We start from the raw sequence: 26146 nt of genomic DNA on the forward strand, positions 1-26146 counted from the left end.
TTTGTTTGTGGTTTTAGGGCGCAAAACTACTATGGTCATTAGCGCCCAGCCCGTGATGTAGAAAACAGGAAAAAAACGAAATTTAAAATCAGCAGCAATGCAAACAAAGTCAGAAAATTTGAGAAACTAAAGGCAGAAGGAATGCTTAAAAGTGCACTATAGAAAGGGGTTGGTTGTCCCCCCAAAAAAAGCTTCAAATGACTGACGTCATTTCACTGTCACTAATAAACTGTAGAACGCAGTCAGCTGAGCGCGTGTCATCTGCTAAAATCGACGATAGATCAGGCGATAGCTGTAGATGGGATCGTAACGGATTAAAATAGGGGCATTCAATTAAAAGGTGTCTGACCGTCCACAGCTGAGAGCAGTGGGGACAGAGTGGGGGAGGATCACCGCTTAAAAGATGTCTATGACTAAAAAGACAGTGCCCTATCCGGAGTCGAGCTAAAATTACCTCCTCCCGACGACGCGTTCGGGAGGAAGAGGTCCAAGCGCAAGGAAGGGCTTTCACTTCCCGCAATTTATTGTGGGGAAGTGTTGACCAATGCGCATGCCATAAATGAGTAACTTGGCGACATAAACTGCTCCGTAGATCGCTAAACGGAAGAGACTGAAGAGCTGGCCGAGGAAGAGAGACTGCAGCCTTGGCCGCTACATCGGCCGCCTCATTTCCACAGATACCAGCGTGTCCCGGGAGCCAGAGGAACGCCACTGAGACGCCCCCCTGGTGGAGCAAGCGCAGACAGTCCTGAATCCGGTGGACCAGAGGGTGCACAGGGTAAAGAGCTTGGAGACTTAGGAGAGAGCTGAGAGAATCTGAGCAGATTATGTACTGTATCCGCTGATGGCGGCGGATGTAGTGGACAGCCTGGAGAACAGCGTAAAGCTCCGCAGTATAAACCGAACACTGGTCGGGAAGCCGAAAGTGATTTGGGTTGTCGCCAACAATATAGGCACTCCCTACACCTAACGATGTTTTCGAGCCATCGGTGTAAATAAACGTGGCTTCCGTCATTTGAGCACATAGAGCAGCAAATGCCCGACGGTAAACAAGTGTAGGGGTACCATCCTTGGGAAATTGACATAGGTCTTTGAGCAAGTCAATCCGGGCACGGAGCCAAGGCGGTGCTGTACCCCAAGTTGTCAAGAAGGTTTTAGGAAAGCGGAAGGAAAGAGAATGGAGCAGTTGACGGAAGCGGACTCCCGGGGGTAGTAGGGAGGAGGAGCGGCCTGCATACCCGACATCAAAGGAGGCGTCGAAAAAAAGGTTATGGGCTGGATTAGCAGGCATGGAAGACAGATGGCTAGCATAACGACTCAGAAGGACTGCCCGCCGATTGGACAGCGGAGGTTCAGCAGTCTCAGCATAAAGGCTTTCCACAGGGCTGGTATAAAAAGCTCCAGACACTAAACGTAATCCACGGTGGTGGATAGAGTCGAGACGCCGAAGAATAGACGGCCGAGCAGAGGAGTAGACTATGCTTCCATAATCCAATTTCGAGCGCACTAAGGCGCGATAGAGGCGGAGAAGGACCACTCGGTCCGCTCCCCAAGAGGTACCATTCAGGACACGGAGGGTGTTAAGGGAACGCAGACAGCGAGCCGAAAGATAGGAAACGTGGGAGGACCAGCACAGTTTTCTGTCAAACATAAGACCCAAGAATTTAGCGATGTCGGAAAACGGAAGGTTGACAGGACCTAGATGTAAGGAGGGCGGAAGAAACTCCTTACGTCGCCAAAAATTAACACAAACGGTCTTACTGGGTGAGAAACGGAAGCCGGTTTCGATGCTCCATGAGTGGAGGCGATCGAGACATCCTTGAAGACGTCTTTCAAGAAGGCTGGTCCGTTGAGAGCTGTAGTAGATCGCAAAATCGTCCACAAAGAGGGAGCCCGAGGCATCAGGAAGGAGACAATCCATAATTGGATTAATGGCGATGGCAAACAGTACAACACTCAGCACGGAGCCCTGGGGTACCCCGTTTTCTTGGGAGAAAGTACGGGAGAGAGTAGTGTTCACCCGCACCCTAAATGTGCGCTCTGCCATAAATTCGCGAAGAAAAAGGGGCAGCCGGCCTCTAAAGCCCCAAGAGAACAGTGTGCGGAGGATGCCTGTCCTCCAACAGGTATCGTACGCTCTCTCCAGATCAAAAAATATTGCTACCGTTTGGCGTTTCCGTAGAAAATTGTTCATGATATAAGTGGAGAGAGCAACAAGATGGTCAACAGCAGAACGATGCTTTCGGAATCCGCATTGGGCTGGTGTTAAAAGACTGCGGAACTCCAGCCACCAAGCTAAACGGTAATTCACCATACGCTCCAAAACCTTACAGACACTACTCGTGAGAGAAATGGGGCGATAGCTAGAGGGGAGATGTTTGTCCTTTCCAGGTTTCGGAACGGGAACGACAATAGCTTCCCGCCATCGCCTGGGAAAGGTACTGTCGGTCCAAATTCGATTATAAAGGCGAAGGAGGTAACGCAGGCTATGGGTTGATAAGTGCAGCAACATTTGGACATGGATACCATCCGGTCCTGGGGCGGAGGAGCGAGAAGAAGAGAGTGCATGTAGGAGTTCGCGCATGGAGAAAACAGTATTGTAACTTTCGCGATTTTGAGAGGAGAAAGCAAGATGTCGCACTTCCGCTGCACGTTTCTTCGGGAGAAACGCCGGCGGGTAATTTGAAGAGCTCGAAATCTCAGCAAAGTGCTGACCCAATGAGTTAGAAATTGCGATGGGGTCCACTAAGGTATCATGCGCGACAGTGAGCCCAGAGACCGGGGAGAAACTAGGCGCGCCTGAGAACCGTCGAAGCCGACTCCAAACTTCCGAGGAGGGAGTGAAGTTGTTAAATGAGCTAGTAAAGTATTTCCAGCTTGCCTTCTTGCTATCGCGGATGACGCGACAGCATCGCGCACGGAGCTGCTTATATCGGATACAGTTGGACAAAGTTGGATGGTGACGGAAAATGCGAAGAGCACGTCGCCGCTCACGTATTGCGTCACGGCATGCCTCGATCCACCAAGGGACTGGAGGGCGCCGGGGCAATTCGGAGGTGCGTGGTATTGAACGTTCCGCAGCTGTGAGAATAACGTCGGTAAAATGTGTGACCTCATCGTCGACGCTGGGAAAGCGACAGTCATCGAATGTCGCTAGAGTCGAAAAAAGTGTCCAATCGGCTTGGGCAAACTTCCAGCGTCGCGAGCGCATATATGGCAGTTGAGGCTGCAGTCGAAGAACACATGGAAAGTGGTCACTCGAGTGTGTATCATCAAGGGCGAACCATTCGAAGCGCCGAGCTAGCGGAACAGTACCGACCGCAAGGTCCAAATGGGATAAATGTGCCGTGGAGGCAGACAAAAATGTGGGGACCCCAGTGTTGAGGCAGACTAAATCCGCTTGGTGGAAGACGTCTAGCAATAGTGAGCCACGTGGACAAGGATGTGGAGATCCCCAAAGCGGGTGGTGGGCATTGAAGTCCCCAACCAGCAAATAGGGGGGTGGAAGCTGATCAAGAAGATGAAGGAGATCAGCTCGTGTCATTGGTGTAGACGATGGAATGTATACCGTACAAAGAGAGAACGTGTATCCAGAAAGGGAAAGACGGACGGCGACAGCTTGGAAGGAAGTGTTTAAGGGGATTGGGTGATAATGGAGAGTATCATGGAGCAGAATCATGAGTCCTCCATGGGCTGGAGAGCCTTCAACAGAGGGGAGGTCATATCGGACGGACTGAAAATGAGGGAGAACAAAGCGGTCATGGGGACGCAGCTTTGTTTCCTGAAGACAGAAGATGACCGGCGAGTAGGATCGTAAGAGGATCGACAATTCCTCCCGATTGGCGCGAATTCCGCGGATATTCCAGTGGATAATGGACATAGGGTGAACAGAAATTGGAGGAACGTGACCAAGGGTGCTGTCAACTCAACGACTGCTCAGAGCTTGCGACCGACAGCATGGAATGGCAGTCAGTCGAAGGCAGAAGATCCTGATCCATAGGTTGGTCAGGAGCAGCTCCTGCCACCAACGATCGGCCAGTTGACCGGCCACCAACAGTGCGCCTCGGCGACACAGAAGATGGCCGAGGGCGATTTCCGCCAGGTGGTGCTGTAGATGGGACACGCCTTGGCGGAGAAGGAGAGGAACTGTGTTTCTTCGTAGCCTTCTTGGAGGTATGTTTAGATGATTGAGGAACCGATGGTTGTGAAGTTGCAGTACGTAAAAACTCTTCACGAGAATGCTCTTTTTTTGAAGACTTGGCGTCTGACTTTTGGGCTCGAGATTTAGCAGAACCCGACAAAGGGTGAGCCATAGAGTGGGCAGGCGAAAGAGGTGAGGTTGAACGGGCGATCTTTGCGCTGGCCGATCTGACGACCGTGGTACTAAATGTGAGGTCGCAAGTCTGCGTGGCCGCCTCCTTTGTTGGCCGTGGAGAAGCAAGGACAGTGCTGTATTTTCCTTTCTGAGGCACGGTGGGCTGTCGACTGGCGAGTAACTTTCGAGCAGCAAAGGTCGACACCTTTTCCTTCACTCTTATTTCCTGGATCCGCTTTTCGTCCTTAAAAACAGGGCAATCTCGAGAGGAAGCAGCGTGGTCACCCATACAGTTGATGCAGCGAGGGGATGGAGGTGGACAAGCACCCTCATGGGCATCCCTGCCACACGTAACACATTTGGCCGGATTGGAACAGGACTGGCTGGTGTGGTTGAACCGCTGACATCGATAGCAACGCGTAGGGTTTGGGACATAAGGGCGAACGGAAATTATCTCATAGCCTGCTTTGATTTTTGATGGGAGTTGAACTTTGTCAAATGTCAAGAAGACAGTGCGGGTTGGAATGATGTTCGAGTCAACCCTTTTCATAACCCGATGAACAGCCGTGACGCCTTGGTCAGACAGATAGTGCTGAATTTCTTCGTCAGACAATCCATCGAGGGAGCGCGTATAAACGACTCCACGCGAGGAATTTAAGGTACGGTGCGGTTCCACCCGGACAGGGAAGGTGTGGAGCAGAGAAGTACGCAGCAATTTTTGAGCCTGGACGGCACTGTGTGTTTGTAACAACAGGGTGCCATTCCGTAATCTGGAACAAGACTTTACAGGACCCGCAATTGCGTCGACACCTTTCTGAATAATGAAAGGGTTTACCGTGGAAAAGTCGTGACCTTCGTCAGACCGAGAAACAACAAGGAACTGTGGCAACGATGGAAGAACCGTCTGTGGCTGAGACTCAGTGAACTTACGTTTGTGAGCAGACATAGTGGAAGGTGAGGAAACCATTGCGGAAGAATCCCCCATGATTACCGGCGTCTCCGATGGCGCGCTCCTCCCTTGTGGGGGCCCTCACCGAGGGCACATCGCCTTAGGTGATTGTTCACACCTCAGGTCACACCTCCCGACAAACGGACGGAGGGACCAATCGGCACTTTCGGAAGGTATCAGCTCGGGTAATCACCCCTCCCTGGGCCTGGCCTTTACCAGGGGGTACGTACGTGTCCTACCTGTCTACCCGGGGCGGGGAATTACGCGTTACCCCGTCACCGGCTACGCATGGAAGTGCGTGGGTCGGCCTTCAGACACGCACAGGGAGGAAGAAAGAGACAGGGAAAGGAAAGAAGAGAGGTCTCAAACGCCGCAGCGGAGAAAAGGGTAAAGAGAAGAGGTAAAGAGAAGTGGTAAGGAATAGAGAAGGACGAAGAAAGATGAAGACATACAAGCAAGGAATGCGAAGAGTGCGGTACATTTACAAGCGTCCGTCTCCGGACGTATGCACAAACCATACTCCCCAGAGGGGGAGAAAGGGAAGGAAAGAGACAGAGGTGAGGGGGGGGGGGGGCCAAGATGGGGGATGGGGAAGGATACGGAAAGGGAAGGTATGCAGCCCGGAAAGGAAGGAAGGCCACATTAACTCGGGGTCCCGTGCTCGCTACACATGTATCCACAAAAGAGTTGTGGATCCCCTGGGGGGATTTAGCCGCATTGGAACAAGACTGGCGAGTGTGACAAACGCTGACACTGGTAGCAGTGCGTAGGTGTTGGGACATAGGGGCGAACAGAAATAACCTCATAGCCCGCTTTGATGCGCTATGGCAGCTTAACACTATCGAAGGTCAAGGAAAGTGTCCAGGTCGGTACAAGGTCATTGTTGGCCTTTTTCATGACCCTATGGACAGCCGTCACGCCCTGCTCAGCGAGGAAAGACTGAATCTCCTCGTCAGTCAATCCGTCGAGGGATCTAGTATAGACCACACCACGAGATGAATTCAAAGTTCGGTGAGCCTCCACCCGGACAGGGAACGTGTACAGGAGTGTGGCTCAAAGCAATTTCTGTGCCTGAAAGGTGCTCTCAGTTTCTAGTAACAAGGTACCATTACGCAACCTCGTACAAGACTTAACAGTACCGGCTATGGCATCTACGCCCTTCTGGATAACGAAAGGGTTGACAGAGGAAAAATCCTTTCTGTCCTCAGATCGAGAAATGACGAGGAACTGTGGGGTAGGCGGTAGTACTTTTGTCACTGGGGGCTGGTCATGTTTCTGTTTGTGGGCATAAGTCGAGAGAGAAGAAGAGAAATCCATTGTGGAGGAATCCCCCATGATTGCCAGTGTCTCTGATGGCGCGCTCCTTCCTTATGGGGACCCTCTCAGAGGGCACTCCCGCCTTAGGTGAATGTTTACACCTCACGTCACACCTCCCGAGAAACAGACGGAGGGGCCAATCGGCATGGTCAGAAGGTATCAGCTCAGGCAATCACCCCTCCCTGGGCCTGGCCTTTACCAGGGCATTCGTGCGTGCCTTACGTGTCTACCCAGGGTGTGGAATTACGCGTTACCCCATCACCGGCTACGCGTGCGAACGCATGGGTCGGCCTTCAGGCACGCACAGGGAGGAAGGAAGAAGAGGAAAAGGAAGAGAGGACAGACTGTCTCAAACGCCGAAGCGGAGGCTAGGAGAAGAAGGCTAGGAGAAGAAGGCTAGGAGAAGAAGGCTAGGAGAAGAAGGCTAGGAGAAGAGTAAGGAAGACAGTGAGATGGAGAAAAACAAAGAAAGGAACCAACCAAAGAAGGAAGAAACGAGAAGTGAAAAACCAAAAAGACCACAAATATAGGTCGTGGAACCGTCCGTCTCCGGACACAGGCGCTAACTACCCTCTTGAGGGGGATGGACTCCTTTTAGTCGCCTCTTACGACAGGCAGGAAGACCTCGGGCCTATTCTAACCCCCGGACCCGCAGGGGGATTCGTGGGACCAAAGGCCGCTGATGTTCCATTGGAGGACAGTCGCGAGGAGGAAGAGATGTTCTACTACAGGGTACAGAAGCAGGAGGATCCTGCTCCATGGGGTCCACAGAAACATTGGTGTGCCTGTGCGGTTGGTCGGCGGAGTCCAGCGCTCAAAAACGGTTGGTGGTGCACACCAGCGAGACAAGCTGGCCGAGCAAAGCGACCACGTGGCGACACTATCGAGTAGGATCTTCCAGTTGGTGAAGGGGAAGACCGTTTGTCTTTAGTGAACTACTTCGAGACCTTCTGGTTAGATGTAGATTTGGGTGGTGTTTGGCTGGAGGGATGTAGGAAGTATTCTCAGGAGTAATCCTCCTGGCCTTTCCAGCCTGCCAGTTGTGTAGTGGGTAGCTTCGTCCTTTAGGCGAGAGTCTGACAGTTTGTTGTACAGTGGGACGGGGACTGCGATGCTACCTTGACACTGGGAGACTTCACAACCTCTGAGTCAAATTTGAGGTTCCATGTCCGCTTAGCCATGTTCTTCATTGAGCGAGGAGTAACAAGAAATGGGTAAGTGCCAGACGGGAAAAACAGGGTTTGTGACTAGGCAGTAACTTATGAGCTACTGGGTGAGGCACATTATCCTTTACCTGAATCTCCTGAACAGCCCACTCACCTAAATACACGGGACAATCCCAAGAGGAGGCGGCGTGGCCGCCATTGCAGTTTTTTTTTTTGTTTGTGGTTTTAGGGCGCAAAACTTCTATGGTCATTAGCGCCCAGCCCGTGACGTAGGAAACAGGAAGAAAACGAAATTTAAAATCAGCAGCAATGGGAACAAAGTCATAAAATTTGAGAAACTAAAGGCAGAAGGAATGCTTAAAAATCCACTATAGAAAGGGGTTGGTTGTCCCCAAAAAAAGCTTCAAATGACTGACGTCATTTCACTGTCACTAATAAACTGTAGAACGCGGTCAGCTGAGCGTGTGTCATCTGCTAAAATCGACGATAGATCAGGCGATAGCTGTAGACGGGAGCGTAACGGATTAAAATAGGGGCATTCAATTAAAAGGTGTCTGACCGTCCACAGCTGAGAGCAGTGGGGACAGAGTGGGGGAGGATCACCGCTTAAAAGATGTCGATGGCTATAAAGACAGTGCCCTATCCGGAGTCTAGCTAAAATTACCTCCTCCCGACGACGCGTTCGGGAGGAAGAGGTCCAAGCGCAAGGAAGGGCTTTCACTTCCCGCAATTTATGGGGGAGTGTTGACCAATGCACATGCCATAAATGAGCAACTTGGCGACATAAACCGCTCCGTAGATCGGTAAACGGAAGAGACTGAACAGCTGGCCGAGGAAGAGAGACTGCAGCCTTGGCCGCTATATCGGCCGCCTGATTTCCACAGATACCAGCGTGTCCCGGGAGCCAGAGGAACGCCACTGAGACGCCCCCCAGGTGGAGCAAGTGCAGACAGTCCTGAATCCGGTGGACCAGAGGGTGCACAGGGTAAAGAGCTTGGAGACTTCGGAGAGAGCTGAGAGAATCTGAGCAGATTACGTGCTGTATCTGCTGATGGCGGCGGATGTAGTGGACAGCCTGGAGAACAGCGTAAAGCTCTGCTGTATAAACCGAACACTGGTCGGGAAGCCGAAAGTGATTTGGGGTGTCGCCAACAATATAGGCACTCCCTACACCTAACGATGTTTTCGAGCCGTCGGTGTAAATAAATGTGGCTTCCGTAATTTGTGCACATAGAGCAGCAAATGCCCGACGGTAAACAAGTGTAGGGGTACCATCCTTGGGAAATCGACATAGGTCTTTGAGCAAGTCGATCCGGGGACGGAGCCAAGGCGGTGCTGTACCCCAAGTTGTCAAGAAGGTTTTAGGAAAGCGGAAGGAAAGAGAATGGAGCAGTTGACGGAAGCGGACTCCTGGGGGTAGTAGGGAGGAGGAGCGGCCTGCATAACCGACATCAAAGGAGGCGTCGAAAAAAAGGTCATGGGCTGGATTAGCAGGCATGGAAGACAGATGGCTAGCATAACGACTCGGAAGGACTGCCCGCCGATTGGACAGCGGAGGTTCAGCAGTCTCAGCATAAAGGCTTTCCACAGGGCTGGTGTAAAAAGCTCCAGACACTAAACGTAATCCACGGTGGTGGATAGAGTCGAGACGCCGAAGAATAGACGGCCGAGCAGAGGAGTAGACTATGCTTCCATAATCCAATTTCGAGCGCACTAAGGCGCGATAGAGCCGGAGAAGGACCACTCGGTCCGCTCCCCAAGAGGTACCATTCAGGACACGGAGGGTGTTAAGGGAACGCAGACAGCGAGCCGAAAGATAGGAAACGTGGGAGGACCAGCACAGTTTTCTGTCAAACATAAGACCCAAGAATTTAGCGACGTCGGAAAACGGAAGGTTGACAGGACCTAGATGTAAGGAGGGCGGAAGAAACTCCTTACGTCGCCAAAAATTAACACAAACGGTCTTACTGGGTGAGAAACGGGAGCCGGTTTCGATGCTCCACGAGTGGAGGCGATCGAGACATCCTTGAAGACGTCTTTCAAGAAGGCTGGTCCGTTGACAGCTGTAGTAGATCGCAAAATCGTCCACAAAGAGGGAGCCCGAGGCATCAGGAAGGAGACAATCCATAATTGGATTAATGGCGATGGCAAACAGTACAACACTCAGCACGGAGCCCTGGGGTACCCCGTTTTCTTGGGAGAAAGTACGGGAGAGAGTAGTGTTCACCCGCACCCTAAATGTGCGCTCTGCCATAAATTCGCGAAGAAAAAGGGGCAGCCGGCCTCTAAAGCCCCAAGAGAACAGTGTGCGGAGGATGCCTGTCCTCCAACAGGTATCATATGCTCTCTCCAGATCAAAAAATATTGCTACCGTTTGGCGTTTCCGGAGAAAATTGTTCATGATATAAGTGGAGAGAGCAACAAGATGGTCAACGGCAGAACGATGCTTTCGGAATCCGCATTGGGCTGGTGTTAAAAGACTGTGGGATTCCAGCCACCAAGCTAAACGGTAATTCACCATACGCTCCAAAACCTTACAGACACTACTCGTGAGAGAAATGTGGCGATAGCTAGAGAGGAGATTTTTTTTTTTTTTTTTTTTTTTTTTTTGTGGTTTTCGGGCGCACAACTTCAATGGTCATTAGCGCCCTGACTACTCTAAGAATGCACCGCGAGGCACAAGTTGACAACAACAACTAAAAGGGAAAACACAATAAAAGACAGACTGACAGGCATAGGATTAAAAAACAGCATCATCAAATGTCCTTAGCGAGGTGTGTCAAATTGATAAAACAAAGAACACGAGCAGCTGCTCGTGGGTCATCCGCTAAAATGGCATCGAAAGTATTAGGCAGGTTAAGATCGAGGCGCAGTGTGTTAAGATCAGGACAGGACATTAAAATGTGTCTAACCGTCAGCAAGTGCCCACATGGGCAGAACGGCGCCGGCGCAGCCGTCAGCAGATGGCGATGGCTGAACCGGCAGTGTCCAATTCTTAACCTTGCTAAAACGACCTCCTCCCGCCGAGAAGGGCGTGAGGAGGACGTCCAAGCCACGGGAAGAGGTTTTAAGGCCCGAAGCTTGTTGTCGGTAAGTGCAGCCCAATCGGCATGCCACAGCGACACAACGCGCCGACAAATGACCCTGCTAAAATCGGACGAAGGGACACAACAAGAAGCTGTCCGAGGCTGGAGGACCGCAGCCTTGGCCGCGGCATCTGCAGCTTCGTTCCCAGGGATACCGACATGGCCAGGAACCCACATAAAGCTAACCGGCGTACCGACGTCCACCAGCTGCTGAAGAGAGCGTTGGATCCGGTGTACGAAAGGGTGAACCGGGTACGGATCACTGAGGCTCTGGATGGCGCTCAGGGAATCTGAGCAGATGACATAAGCAGAATGTCGGTGGCGGCAGATGTAAAGAACAGCCTGGTAGAGGGCAAAGAGCTCAGCTGTGAAGACCGAACAATGGCCATGGAGCCGGTATTGGAAACTTTGTGCCCCGACAATAAAGGAACACCCGACCCCGTCATTGGTCTTAGAGCCATCTGTATAAATGAAAGTCATGTTGTTGAACTTCGAACGAAGTTCCAAAAAACGGGAGTGGTAGACCGAACCGGGGGTGACCTCTTTTGGGAGCGAGCTGAGGTCGAGGTGAACGCGGACCTGAGCCTGGAGCCAAGGTGGCGTGCGGCTCTCGCCCACTCGAAAGGTTGCAGGGAGTGAAAAATTCAGGTGTTGAAGGAGGCGACGAAAGCGAACTCCAGGGGGTAGCAGGGCAGAGACATACAACCCGTATTGACGGTCAAGAGAGTCGTCAAAAAAGGAACGATAAGACGGATGGTCGGGCATTGACAGTAGCCGACAGGCATACCGACAAAGCAGTATATCGCGCCGGTAGGTGAGTGGCAATTCGCCAGCGTCAGCATGAAGACTCTCTACGGGACTGGTATAAAATGCTCCGATCGCAAGTCGTAAACCCCAATGTTGTATGGAGTTGAGGCGGCGTAAGATGGATGGCCGTGCAGAGGAGTATACGAAGCTCCCATAATCCAGCTTGGAGCGGACGATCGACCGATATAGACGAAGTAGGACGGTTCGATCCGCTCCCCACGACATACCACTGAGAACACGGAGGACATTTAAAGAACGGGTACAACGGGCGGCCAAATATGACACATGTGGAGACCAGCTAAGTTTCCTGTCAAAGGTAAGGCCTAAAAATTTGATTGTCTCCACGAGTGGGAGAGCAACGGGACCGAATCGTAAGGACGGTGGGAGAAACTCTTTGTAGCGCCAGAAGTTAATACAGACCGTCTTCTCGGCAGAAAAACGGAAGCCATTGGCGACACTCCAGGAGTAAAGACGGTCAAGAGAACGCTGAAGACAGCGCTCCAGGACACGTGCACACTGCGCGCTGCAATAGATGGTAAAATCGTCCACGAAAAGGGAGCCTGATACATCAGCTGGGAGGCAATCCATTATTGGATTGATCGCGATGGCGAAGAGAGCGACGCTCAAAACTGAGCCCTGTGGCACCCCATTCTCCTGGCGAAAGGTGTCGGACAGGACAGAACCCACACGTACCCGAAACTGTCGATCCATTAAAAAGGAATGAATAAAAAGAGGGAGGCGACCGCGAAAGCCCCATGTATGCATGGTGCGGAGAATGCCCGCCCTCCAACAGGTGTCAAAAGCCTTCTCCAAATCAAAGAACACAGCCGCGGTCGGGCGCTTCCGCAAGAAGTTATTCATAATGAAGGTCGACAAGGTAACCAGATGGTCAACAGCAGAGCGGCGCCTACGAAATCCACATTGTACATTGGTAAGTAGCCGTCGAGACTCGAGCAGCCAAACCAATCGAGAGTTAACCATTCGCTCCATCACTTTACAGACACAGCTGGTAAGCGAGATAGGTCGATAACTGGAAGGCAAGTGCTTGTCCTTCCCCGGCTTAGGAATCGGGACAACAATAGACTCGCGCCAGCATGCGGGAACATGTCCCTCAATCCAGATGCGATTGTATGTACGAAGAAGAAAACCTTTACCCGCAGGAGAAAGGTTCTTCAGCATCTGAATATGAATAGAATCAGGCCCTGGAGCGGAGGACCGTGATCGGCCAAGTGCGGTTTCGAGTTCCCGCATGGTGAATGGGGCATTATAACTTTCACAATTCGAGGAGCGGAAGTCAGGTGGCCTAGCCTCCTCTGCCTGTTTGCGGGGGAGGAAGGCAGGGTGGTAATGAGCGGAGCTCGAAACCTCGGCGAAAAAGCGGCCGAAGGCATTGGAGACAGCCTCAGGGGCCACAAGGACTTCATTCGCGACCTTCAAGCCAGAAACTGGGGAGTGGACCTTAGTGCCAGATAGCCGGTGCAGGCTACCCCAGACAACAGAAGAAGGGGTAGAACTGTTGAAGGTGCTTGTGAAAGCAGCCCAGCTGGCTTTCTTGCTTTCTTTAATAATACGACGACACTGAGCACGTAATCGTTTATAATTTATACAATTCGCCACTGTAGGGTGGCGCTTAAAGGTGCGTAAAGCACGTCGACGAGCACGTAAAGCATCTCTACATGCTGCGGTCCACCAGGGGACCGGTACGCGACGTGGAGAAGAAGTAGGGTGAGGGATGGAATATTCAGCAGCAGCGAGAATGACTTCCGTGAGGTGTGCGACCTGACGATCGCAGCTTGTGAAGGTTTGATCCTGAAAGGTAGCCCTGGAAGAGAAGAGCTCCCAGTCTGCCTTGGAGATGGTCCAACGAGAGGAGCACGGAGAGGGAGTATGCTGCAGGAGATGGATAACACACGGGAAATGGTCGCTCGAATATGTATCAGAAAGTGCATACCACTCAAACCGGCGTGCAAGTTGGGGAGTACATATAGAGAGGTCTAAATGGGAATAGGTGTGAGATGTGTCCGAAAGAAAAGTAGGGGCGCCAGTATTGAGGCAGACAAGATCGAGCTGGTTGAAAAGGTCTGCTAACAAGGAGCCCCTCGGGCAGGATGCTGGAGAGTCCCAAAGGGGATGGTGGGCATTGAAGTCTCCAGTTAACAAAAATGGTGCAGGTAGCTGAGCAATAAGTTGCATCACGTCTGCCCTGGTAACGGCAGATGACGATGGAGTGTAAACGGTACAAAAGGAAAACGTAAAAGTGGGGAGAGTAATGCGGATGGCAACTGCCTGCAGGCCGGTGTGCAACGTGATGGGATCGTAGTAAATATCATCCCGGACCAGCAACATAACCCCTCCATGAGCTGGGATACCTACCACAGGGGGTAGGTCAAAACGCACAGAGGTGTAGTGTGCCAAGGCAATTTGATCGCATGGGCGTAGCTTCGTTTCCTGGAGGGCTACGACAAGCGGACGGTGCAAGCGGAGCAGCAACTTCAAGTCCTCTCGGTTGGAGCGAATGCTGCGAATATTCCAGTGAATAAGTGCCATCGTAAGAAAAGAAAGATGAGAGAAGTGGTCACCTCGAAGGCCGCTTAGGGCCTGGCTTCGAGCGAGCACTGCCGCCGCTATCAGTAGGCGGACAGTCATCGTCCATTGGGTCTATAGGGTCATCGGCCATCTCGGGAGGATGGCCGGGAGGGGGAGCTTCTTCCGCCAGTGAACGGCCAGATGTACGGCGACCAGCGGTGCGGCCAGGCGAAACGGATGACGGCCTGGGGCGGCAGCCGCTGGGTGGCGCAAGAGAAGAAATGCGCCGTGGCGGGGAAGGAGAACTGTGCTTCCTATGCGCCTTTTTGGAAGGACGTGTAGTGGAAGTACCGGTCGAAGGCTGTGAGGTCGAGGTACGGAGGAAGTCTGCACGGGATGGTTCCTTCTTGAAGGCCCGTGCATCTGACTTCGGTGTCTTCGTTTTAGCAGAAGCTGAAGAAGGTGCTCGTGTCTGTGGGGTGATGGGAGGAAGAGGAGACGTCGACCGCGCGATCTTAGCACTGGCCGAACGGACGACCGTGGTGCTGAAGGTCAGATCGCATGTCTGGGTTGCTACCTCCCGGGTAGTCCGAGGAGAGGCGAGGACAGTACTGTATTTCCCCGCTGGGAGCAGCGTGGGCTTCCTACTAGCCAATAGCTTGCGAGCAGCCGAGGTGGACACTTTCTCTTTGACCCGAATTTCCTGGATACAGCGTTCTTCCTTATAGACAGGACAATCGCGGGAGGATGCTGCATGGTCACCCTGACAGTTCACACAACGAGGAGACGGAGGTGGACAGTCACCCTCATGGGCATCCCTGCCACAGGTGACACATTTAGCCGCATTGGAACAAGACTGTCGAGTGTGATTGAAACGCTGACACTGGTAGCAGCGCGTAGGTGTCGGGATATAGGGGCGAACAGAAATAACCTCGTAGCCCGCCTTGATGCGCGATGGCAGCTTAACACTATCGAAGGTCAAGAAAATTGTCCGGGTCGGTACAAGGTCATTGTTGACCTTTTTCATGACCCTATGGACAGCCGTCACGCCCTGCTCAGCGAGGAATGATTGAAGCTCCTCGTCAGTCAATCCGTCGAGGGAGTCAGTATAGACCACACCACGAGACGAATTCAAAGTTCGGTGGGCCTCCACCCGGACAGGGAACGTGTACAGGAGGGTGGCCCGAAGCAGTTTTTGTGCCTGAAAGGCATTCTCAGTTTCCAGTAATAAGGTGCCGTTACGCAACCTGGTACAGGATTTGACAGATCCGGCTATGGCATCTACGCCCTTCTGAATAACGAAAGGGTTGACAGAGGAAAAATCCTTTCCGTCCTCAGTTCGAGAAACTACGAGGAACTGTGGGGCAGGCGGTAGTACTTTTGTCACTGTTGGCTGGTCACGTTTCCGTTTTTGGGTCGAAGTCGAAAGAGATGGAGTAGAATCCATTGCGGAGGAATCCCCCATGATTGCCAGCGTCTCCGATGGCGCGCTCCTTCCTTGTGGGGACCCTCTCAGAGGGCACTCCCGCCTTAGGTGAATGTTTACACCTCAGGTCACACCTCCCGAGAAACAGACGGAGGGACCAATCGGCATGGTCAGAAGGTATCAGCTCAGGCAATCACCCCTCCCCGGGCCTGGCCTTTACCAGGGGGTACGCGCGTGCCTTACATGTCTACCCAGGGCGGGGACTTACGCGTTACCCCGTCACCGGCTACGCGTGCGAACGCGTGGGTCGGCCTTCAGACACGCACAGGGAGGAAGGAAGAAGAGGAAAAAGAAGAGAGAGAGGGAGAAAGAGGACAGACTGTCTCAAACGCCGAGGCGGAGACCAGAGAAGGCAAGGAGAAGAAGGCAATGAGAAAGCAAGGGGAAGAAGGCAATAAGAAGGCAAGGAGAAGAAGGCAAGGAGAAGAAGGCAATGAGAAGGCAAGGAGAAAAAGGCAATGAGAAGGCAAGGAGAAAAAGGCAATGAGAAGGCAAGGAGAAAAAGGCAATGAGAAGGCAAGGAGAAAAAGGCAATGAGAAGGCAAGGAGAAGGCAAGGGAAAGAGTAAGGAAGACAGTGAGGTGGAGAAGAGCAAAGAAAGGAACCAACAAAAGGAAGGAAGAAACGAGAAGTGAAAAAACCAAAAGGACCACGATGATAGGTCGTGGAACCGTCCGTCTCCGGACGCAGGCGCGAACTACCCCCGTGAGGGGGATGGACTCCTTTTAGTCGCCTCTTACGACAGGCAGGAATACCGCGGGCCTATTCTAATCCCCGGACCCGCAGGGGGGAGAGAGGAGATGTTTGTCCTTTCCAGGTTTCGGAACGGGAACGACAATAGCTTCCCGCCATCGCCTGGGAAAGGTACTGTCGGTCCAAATTCGATTATAAAGGCGAAGGAGGTAACGCAGGCTATGGGTTGATAAATGCAGCAACATTTGGACATGGATACCATCCGGTCCTGGGGCGGAGGAGCGAGAAGAAGAGAGGGCATGTTGGAGTTCCCGCATGGAGAAAACAGTATTGTAGCTTTAGTGATTTTGAGAGGAGAAAGCAAGATGTCGCACTTCTGCAGCACGTTTCTTCGGGAGAAACGCTGGCGGGTAATTTGAGGAGCTCGAAATCTCAGCAAAGTGCTGACCCAATGAGTTAGAAATTGCGACGGGGTCCACTAAGGTATCATGCGCGACAGTGAGCCCAGAGACCGGGGAGAAACTAGGCGCGCCTGAGAACCGTCTAAGCCGACTCCAAACTTCCGAGGAGGGAGTGAAGGTGTTAAATGAGCTAATAAAGAATTTCCAGCTTGCCTTCTTGCTATCGCGGATGACGCGACGGCATCGCGCACGGAGCTGCTTATATCGGATACAGTTGGCCAAAGTTGGATGGTGACGGAAAATGCGAAGAGCACGTCGCCGCTCACGTATTGCGTCACGGCATGCCTCGTTCCACCAAGGAACTGGGGGGGCGCCGGGGCAATTCGGAGGTGCGTGGTATTGAACGTTCCGCAGCTATGAGAATAACGTCGGTAACATGTGTGACCTCATCATCGACGCTGGGAAAGCGACGGTCATCGAATGTCGCTAGAGACGAAAAAAGTGTCCAATCGGCTTGGGCAAACTTCCAGCGTCGCGAGCGCATATATGGCAGTTGAGGCTGCAGTCTAAGAACACATGGAAAGTGGTCACTCGAGTGTGTATCATCAAGGGCGAACCATTCGAAGCGCCGAGCTAGCGGAACAGTACCGACCGTAAGGTCCAAATGAGATAAATTTGTCGTGGAGGCAGACAAAAATGTGGGGACCCCAGTGTTGAGGCAGACTAGATCCGCTTGGTGGAAGACGTCTAGCAATAGTGAGCCACGTGGACAAGGATGTGGAGATCCCCAAAGCGTGTGGTGGGCATTGAAGTCCCCAACCAGCAAATAGTGGGGTGGAAGCTGATCAAGAAGATGAAGGAGATCAGCTCGTGCCAGTGGTGTGGACGATGGAATGTATACTGTACAAAGAGAGAACGTGTATCCAGAAAGGGAAAGACGGACGGCGACAGCTTGGAAGGAACTGTTTAAGGGGAGTGGGTGATAATGGAGAGTATCATGGAGCAGAATCATGAGTCCTCCATGGGCTGGAGTGCCTTCAACAGAGGGGAGGTCATATCGGACGGACTGAAAATGAGGGAGAACAAAGCGGTCATGGGGACGCAGCTTTGTTTCCTGAAGACAGAAGATGACCGGCGAGTAGGATCGTAAGAGGATCGACAATTCCTCCCGATTGGCGCGAATGCCACGGATATTCCAGTGGATAATGGACATAGTGTGAACAGAAAATGGAGGAACGTGACCAAGGGTGCTGTCAACTCAACGACTGCTCAGAGCTTGCGACCGACAGCATGGAATGGCATTCAGTCGAAGGCAGAAGATCCTGATCCATAGGTTGGTCAGGAGCAGCTCCTGCCACCAACGATCGGCCAGTTGACCGGCCACCAGCAGTGCGCCTCGGCGACACAGAAGACAGCCGAGGGCGATTTCCGCCAGGTGGTGCTGTAGATGGGACACGCCTTGGCGGAGAAGGAGAGGAACTGTGTTTCTTCGTAGCCTTCTTGAAAGTATGATGTTTAGATGAAGGAGGAACCAATGGTTGTGAAGTTGCAGTACGTAAAAACTCTTCACGAGAATGCTCTTTTTTCGAAGACTTGGCATCTGACTTTTGGGCTCGAGATTTAGCAGAACCCGACAAAGGGTGAGCCATAGAGTGGGCAGGCGAAAGAGGTGAGGTTGAACGGGCGATCTTTGCGCTGGCCGATCTGACGACCGTGGTACTAAATGTGAGGTCGCAAGTCTGCGTGGCCGCCTCCTTTGTTGCCCGAGGAGAAGCAAGGACAGTGCTGTATTTTCCTTTCTGAGGCACGGTGGGCTGTCGACTGGCGAGTAACTTTCGAGCAGCAAAGGTCGACACCTTTTCCTTCACTCTTATTTCCTGGATGAGCTTTTCGTCCTTAAAAACGGGGCAATCTCGAGAGGAAGCAGCGTGGTCACCCATACAGTTGATGCAGCGAGGGGATGGAGGTGGACAAGCACCCTCATGGGCATCCTTGCCACACGTAACACATTTGGCCAGATTGGAACAGGACTGGCTGGTGTGATTGAACCGCTGACATCGATAGCAACGCGTAGGGTTTGGGACATAAGGGCGAACGGAAATTATCTCATAGCCCCTTTTGATTTTTGATGGGAGTTGAACTTTGTCAAATGTCAAGAAGACAGTGCGGGTTGGAATGATGTTCGTGTCACCCTTTTCATAACCCGATGAACAGCCGTGACGCCCTGGTCAGACAGATAGTGCTGAATTTCTTCGTCAGACAATCCATCGAGGGAGCGTGTATAAACGACTCCACGCGAGGAATTTAAGGTACGGTGCGGTTCCACTCTGACAGGGAAGGTGTGGAGCAGAGAAGTACGCAGCAATTTTTGAGCCTGGAGGGCACTGTGTGTTTCTAACAACAGGGTGCCATTCCGTAATCTGGAACAAGACTTTACAGGACCCGCAATTGCGTCGACACCTTTCTGAATAATGAAAGGGTTGACCGTGGAGAAGTCGTGACCTTCGTCAGACCGAGAAACAACAAGGAACTGTGGCAACGATGGAAGAACCGTCTGTGGCTGAGACTCAGTGAACTTACGTTTGTGAGCAGACATAGTGGAAGGTGAGGAAACCATTGCGGAAGAATCCCCCATGATTACCGGCGTCTCCGATGGGGCGCTCCTTCCTTGTGGGGCCCTCACCGAGGGCACACCCGCCTTAGGTGATTGTTCACACCTCAGGTCACACCTCCCGACAAACGGACGGAGGGACCAATCGGCACTTTCGGAAGGTATCAGCTCGGGTAATCACCCCTCCCTGGGCCTGGCCGTTACCAGGGGGTACGTACGTGTCCTACCTGTCTACCCGGGGCGGGGAATTACGCGTTACCCCGTCACCGGCTACGCATGGAAGTGCGTGGGTCGGCCTTCAGACATGCACAGGGAGGAAGAAAGAGAAAGGGAAAGGAAAGAAGAGGGGGTCTCAAACGCCGCAGCGGAGAAAAGGGTAAAGAGAAGAGGTAACGAAAAGAGAAGGACAAAGGAAGGATGAAGACAGACAAGCAAGGAAGGCGAAGAATGCGTTACATTTACGAGCGTCCGTCTCCGGACGTAGGCACAAACCATACTCCCAGAGAGGGAGAAAGGGAAGGAAAGAGCCAGAGGTGACGGGGGGGGGGCGAAGATGGGGGACGGGGAAGGATGAGGAAAGGGAAGGTATGCAGCCCGGAAAGGAAGGAGGGCCACATTAGCTCGGGGTCCCGTGCTCGCTACACACGTGTCCACAAAAGAGTTGTGGACCCCCTGGGGGGGCCATTGCAGTTGATACAGCAGGAATGAGGGAGGAGGAGGAGGAGGAGGAGGAGGAGGAGGAGGAGGAGGAGGCAGGCGTTTGCCCTCGTGTGCATCCCTGCCATAGGTTATGCATTTGGCTGGGTGTCGACAAGATGTTCTAGTACGATTGAACAGATGGCACTGGTAACAGTATCAGATTTGGAATGTTTGGCCGGACTGTGATGATTTTGTAGCCTGGTTTGATCTTTGACAGCAGCACCACCCTATCAAATGTGGGGAAAAAGAGTGCGGGTGGGCACCAAGGAGGACTCTACCTTTTTCATTACACGATGGACAGCAATGACACCCTGATCAGACAAGTAAGATTGTATTTCAGCCTCGGTTACACTGTCAAGCAGCCTGGTGTGAAGTTCACCAAGGGAAGAATTCAAAGTTCTATGTGCTTCGGCACGAACAGGGTAGCTGTGGAGAAGCGAGAGAGCAAGTAGATGTTTTGCTTAAGCATCAGAAGCCGTCTCCAAAAGGGAAGTGCCATTCTATAAACGAGAGCAGTATTTCACAGGGCCAGCAATGCCGTCAACACCATTCTGAATAACAAATGGATTGACCCTGGCAAAGGACTGACCGTCTTCTGTATATGATACCACAAGGAACTGCAGTCTAGCAGTAACTCAAATCAGTAGCCTCATTACGTTTACGTTTCGTCGACGTTGATGGAGAGGATAAGGGACTCAGTGCGAGAGGAAATCGCCATGACTGCCAGCATCTCTGATGGTGTGCTCCTTCTAACTGGGCGCCCCCTTCACAAGGGGGCACACCTGCCTTAGGTGATTGTTCACACCTCAGGGGGTACATGTGAACCCTACCCATCGACCTGGGGCTGGGGCTGGGAATTACACATTACCCAGTCACCTTTTACGCATCAGATGCATGGGCCAGCCTTCAGGAATGCACAGGGAGGAAGAAGAAAAAAAGAGGATCCTCAAACGCCGAAGCGGACGAACGAGAGGAGAAGGGAAACAAAGAAAGGAAAAAGGAGCCGAAAAGAAAGTTGATTCTGTTCGCAGGTCAGCAATAGAATGCAGAACATTCCCAATAATACCCAGGACATGTTCCCCAAGGGAGTGGAAAAAGAATGGCAAGAGGATAGGTATGCAGCACAGATGAAGAAAAGTGCTGCAAAGGCTGGGGCTCTGTGGTAGCCAAGCACAAACCTGCCAAAGAGTGGCGAGCCCCCAGGGGAGGGGGGGGGGGGGGGGTACGGTGATAAAGCTATATCGATAATTTGAATCCGAGTATCTCTTGTCTTTAGCTGAAGTGAAAGGAGTGAATAATGATGCATAGTAAATTTTTTCTTCGAACATTGCTACACCAATCAGTGTTTTTTTGTCTCATCCGATTGTTTAACTGTTTCATGTGCGCTACCAGCCTTTATGTTGTTGGATGGAGTCTGCCCCTACCTCAATGAGAGTTCTGCCACCTCGCAGAATCATTCCACATTAAACCAGTTCCCAATTAGTTCCATCCCTTCAACTTTCTAACTCCTTACCATCTCTACCTCAAGTTAGTTTCAGACTTACAGACAATCCAAAGCCGACATGTCTGTTGACCTGTACGTTAAGAACACCTTTTTAGTGTCTTTAACTGACACGCTCTCGTCTCTCTCTCATCCTTAATAATTTAAGTATAATAGCATCCATGACACTATAGCATGCATAGACAGCTAATGCAATTACTTTCCTCAGAACTGAACGCGTCTCAGGTTTTTACCCGGTTTTCCTTGAGCTGTGCCCAAATGTGGGTTTATGAGTTTGTGCACCTAAAAAACAGTACAGGAAAAGAATACATATACATATTACTGTATATGACTTACTATACCGTGGCGAGGCGAAAAAATGACTCTAGGAATAACTAAATGAGATCCTTCAAGACACGATTTAGATTTTTATCATTCGTGGTGTGAACTTCCATTATGTATGTGAACTTTCTGCCAGGCCAAACTAACTGAACTAACTTATATTCAACAACTAAATAAAGTGGTAGACTAGACAGGTCTTACCGGAAATCACAGATCAGCGTATGTGTGAGGATTTGTTAACCGTGGTAGTTATGTAAACTGGCCGAGACTAGTGAGCAACGAATATATACCTACTGTAAGTATACTAGACGCTCTGTGCGTGGGGGCTACTCCATCAATGTTGAATCGGGTTGTGTAAATGTGTTGAATGTGGTCGATACTGAATTGTGAAGAGAAAGAGTAACAACATTCAAAGCCATCGTCACGAGATCGCTGTTGAGATTCCAATTTAATTACATAATCCACTCATTTTATTGATCACGAGGTCAATTTTCAGGTAGTATGGATTTTATAGGAAGTTCGATACTGCAGACGATCCTACAGCACGTTTGACGCTATTTCTCACTTCTGATACGGGAGCTGTCCAGCTTCACAATTTGGGCCCGCACTTCATGTTGCGGAGTCCCTCCGACCATAAATTAGTCTGTCTGCAGGTCCTGCTGATGCACCTGAAGATTCTTTGCAGCATTATAGACTGCATTCAAAACTAAATCTTTTATAATAACAGGGAACATAGTAAGAGGCAATACAGCTGCATCATTATTTACTGGGAAGTGCATGGAAGGTCCAATATGAAACAGATAAGGCCGACATGATGCATCGTTTATTTTCCAAGGTTCTCTCACTGGTGTGAAGAGAGAAGCAGGTTCTTAATAAGAAACTAATTCAAGCTGGAATGCGCGTATCAGCAGCAACTGCCAATAGCCAGAACTTCCTACAGCAGTATGCGCTTTTTTTTTTCGGAGGAACCAACCTCAGTGACAGGAACGTAATGGCGAGGGGCTGACTGCCAGCTGCCTGCAGAAGTCGATGTTGGAGAGCTGCGGCGCCCTCCTCTGCCAGATCTTCCAGGCCCAGCTCTCTCCTGAAATAGCACAGCTGCTGTAGCTTACAGGTTATGATTCCGCAAGACACTAATCATACATTTAAAAAAAGATCCATGACATTTGGAATACAAACGCTTACTTTCATATCAATACCACCCCATACAAAAATATGAATTATCTTGCTGCTCCAAAACATGGATATGTAGCTTCCACTGCTCACACTTATCAAGGTGAACCCAGTCTATCAGCGAGTAATCCTCCACCTACCATCCACCTGTTCCACTACGCTGCTTTCCTATCCACTAGGTCAGGCATGGGCAACCTTTAGTGGCCCGTACCTGAGCCCTGATGACAGCTTTCACTCTCGCAGGCATACTTTCAATCAGGTGCTGGAAGGTTTCTTCACGGAATGCTGCACTGAGGAAAGGTATCGATGTCGGTCGGTGAGGCCTGATTCAAAGTAGTCGTTCCAAAACATCCCAAAGGTATTCTCTAGGATTCGGGTCAGGACTTTGTGTAGACCAATCCATTACAGGGATGTTATTATCGTGTAACCACTCCGCCATAGGCCGTTCATTATGAACAGGTGCTCTATCGTGTTGAAGGACGCAATCGCCATTCCCGAATTGCTCTTCAACAGTGGAAGCAAGAAGGTGCTTAAAACATCAATGTGATAGTACCACACAAAACAAGGAGTGCAAACGCCCTCCATAAAAAACATAACCATATTGTAACACTACCGCCTCCGAATTTTACTGTTGGCACTACACACGCTGGCAGATGACGCTCACCGGGCATTCGCCATACCCACACCCTGCCATCGCATCGCCACACTGTGTACTTCACAACATTTTTTCACTGTTCAATCGTCCAATGTTTACGCTCTTTACACCGAGCGAGGCGTCGTTTGGGATTTACCAGCGTGATGTGTGGCTTATGAACAGCCGCTCGACCATGAAATCGAAGTTTTCTCACTTCCCGCCTAACTGTCATAGTACTTGCAGTGGATCCTGACACAGTTTGGAATTCCTGTGTGATGGTCTGGATAGATGTTTGCCTATTACACATTACGACTCTCCTCGACTGTCGGTAGTCTGTCAGTCAACAGAGGAGGTCAGCCTGTACGCTTTCGTGCTGTACGTACCCTTTTCACGTTTCCACTTCACTATCACATCGGAAACAGTGGACCCAGGAATGCTTGAGAGTGTGGAAATCTCGCGTACAGATACATGACAGAAGTGACACCCAGTGACCTGACCACTTTCGAAGTCCGTTGAGTTCTGCGGAGCGCTCCATTTTGGTCTCACGGTGTCTAATGACTACTAAGGTCGCTGATATGGAGTGCCTGGCAGTAGGAGGCAGCACAATGCACCTAATATGAAAAACTTATGTTTTTGGAGGCGTCCGGGTACTTTTGATCACAGTGTGCCAGATGACTACAATTTCAGTGCAGGTACTCACGGAGGTCCAGCTGTAATTACCGTATGGCAGTGAAGCTTGGTAGATACGCTAATTATTTAATGCAGAGCCGGTTTACACTGGAAAAAAGAATGGGGTCAAGTTTGGGCACTTGGTGCAAATATGGTGCTGTACAGCATCTCTTCAACGTCACTGGCGCTCACACTTAAATTGTGAAAGTGACAGTTGATAACAGTCAGCATTATGCCTTTGTCACTTTTTGACATTTTCATCCCCATCGCGGTTCCGAAACGACGACATATGGAAATATTTCTATGCATCTTTCTTGCATTCACAGCGCCAGATTTACACATGGTGACCAAAATTTGAACTATTTTCCCCTCCTTGGTAAATCGTTCTAACATTAACACATTAGAGAATCTACCAAGTTTCACTCCCATACAACAATTACAGCTGACACTGGACGTCTGTGAGTAGCTGCACTTTTGTAATCTTCCAGTTTTTATGCTCGAGGGCCACCCTGTCACGTGACTGGACATCAGTGCATAAAGTCAGAACTGTAGCGAGTCTAACAATATTTTGTGGATAATGAAGACATGAATGGCATCCCTTTCGCAACGAGCAATGTCAACAAATTACGCCTCCAGGTATATGTTTTCTAGAGTACATCATTTCGCATTCACCCCATCTTCAGCTGTTTATATTTACTTACGCGTCATGAACATTATATACCTTTACTTATCATATTTTATAATAACTGTCTTGAAAACATGCATTGGAAAATTTTGCATCGCCTTTAGTAAGAATTAACGGTGTTTCCGACACGCAAAGGAATGTAAACTTCTGAAAATAGGTTGCCAGGCAGCTTGAAAATATCATGGAAAGATAAATGCCTATAAAAAAACTGGCTGCAGCTGGTCCATTCTAAATTACAATCAATTTCAGTACTTACAGAGCCCTAATAGGTACATAATGGACAAAAATTATTTACTAATTTTAATATGTGAAAATAGGAAAAATACAGAAATGAGATAGGCAATACCAATCAACAAACAACTAGAAGTAACTTTGCGAATTTCTTCTGCGAAAGAGATGCAAACCACAAGCCGCTGGTTGCCCATATATGGTCTATAGCCTTGATAGTTTCTCAAATTCCATGAACTGCTACATCCAGTGGTGCACTCAAGATGCATCCATGCAATACCCCAGCAATAACTACAGGATAAGTAACTCACATCCATTTATGACAATCCTATCTGATTAACTAGTACAGTAAATTAAGTGGGAGTAACACTTGGCTGTCAACTAACGTGGAATCCCTTCCACAACAAACCATCCAACAAAATGTCCACCATATGCTAAGACCACTGAAACTACCCAAAGCAGGGCAAAGGGAATACACCTGTCCACTGTCCTCCACATTTAAAAAGAGTTAATCCAAGCTCTTCTAAGCCAATTCTGCCTAAGAATCCGCTCCACCAAATTTCTGCCCCTCACTCCACATTCTTTACATTGATTAACGCATTTTAAAACTACTAGGCTGAGCAGCTGGCTTCTAACAGTCCATCCCACTCCCCCATCCATTGAACAGGATGAAATAATAAGGTAAAAAATCTTACAACAGGATCTGCGGCTGCCAGCCTATAGTGGTCTTACAATCTCATTAATTCACGGCCGCCATGTGCTGTTGCCATTTTTCAGGGTGCACTCAGCCTCGTGATGCTAATTGAGGAGCTACTCGACCGAATAGTAGCGGCTCCGGTCAAAGAAAACCATCGTAACGACCGGGAGAGCGGTGTGCTG

This window comes from Schistocerca serialis, chromosome 1 (genome assembly GCF_023864345.2).
Source record: "Schistocerca serialis cubense isolate TAMUIC-IGC-003099 chromosome 1, iqSchSeri2.2, whole genome shotgun sequence".
NCBI classification, from domain to species: Eukaryota; Metazoa; Arthropoda; class Insecta; order Orthoptera; family Acrididae; genus Schistocerca; species Schistocerca serialis.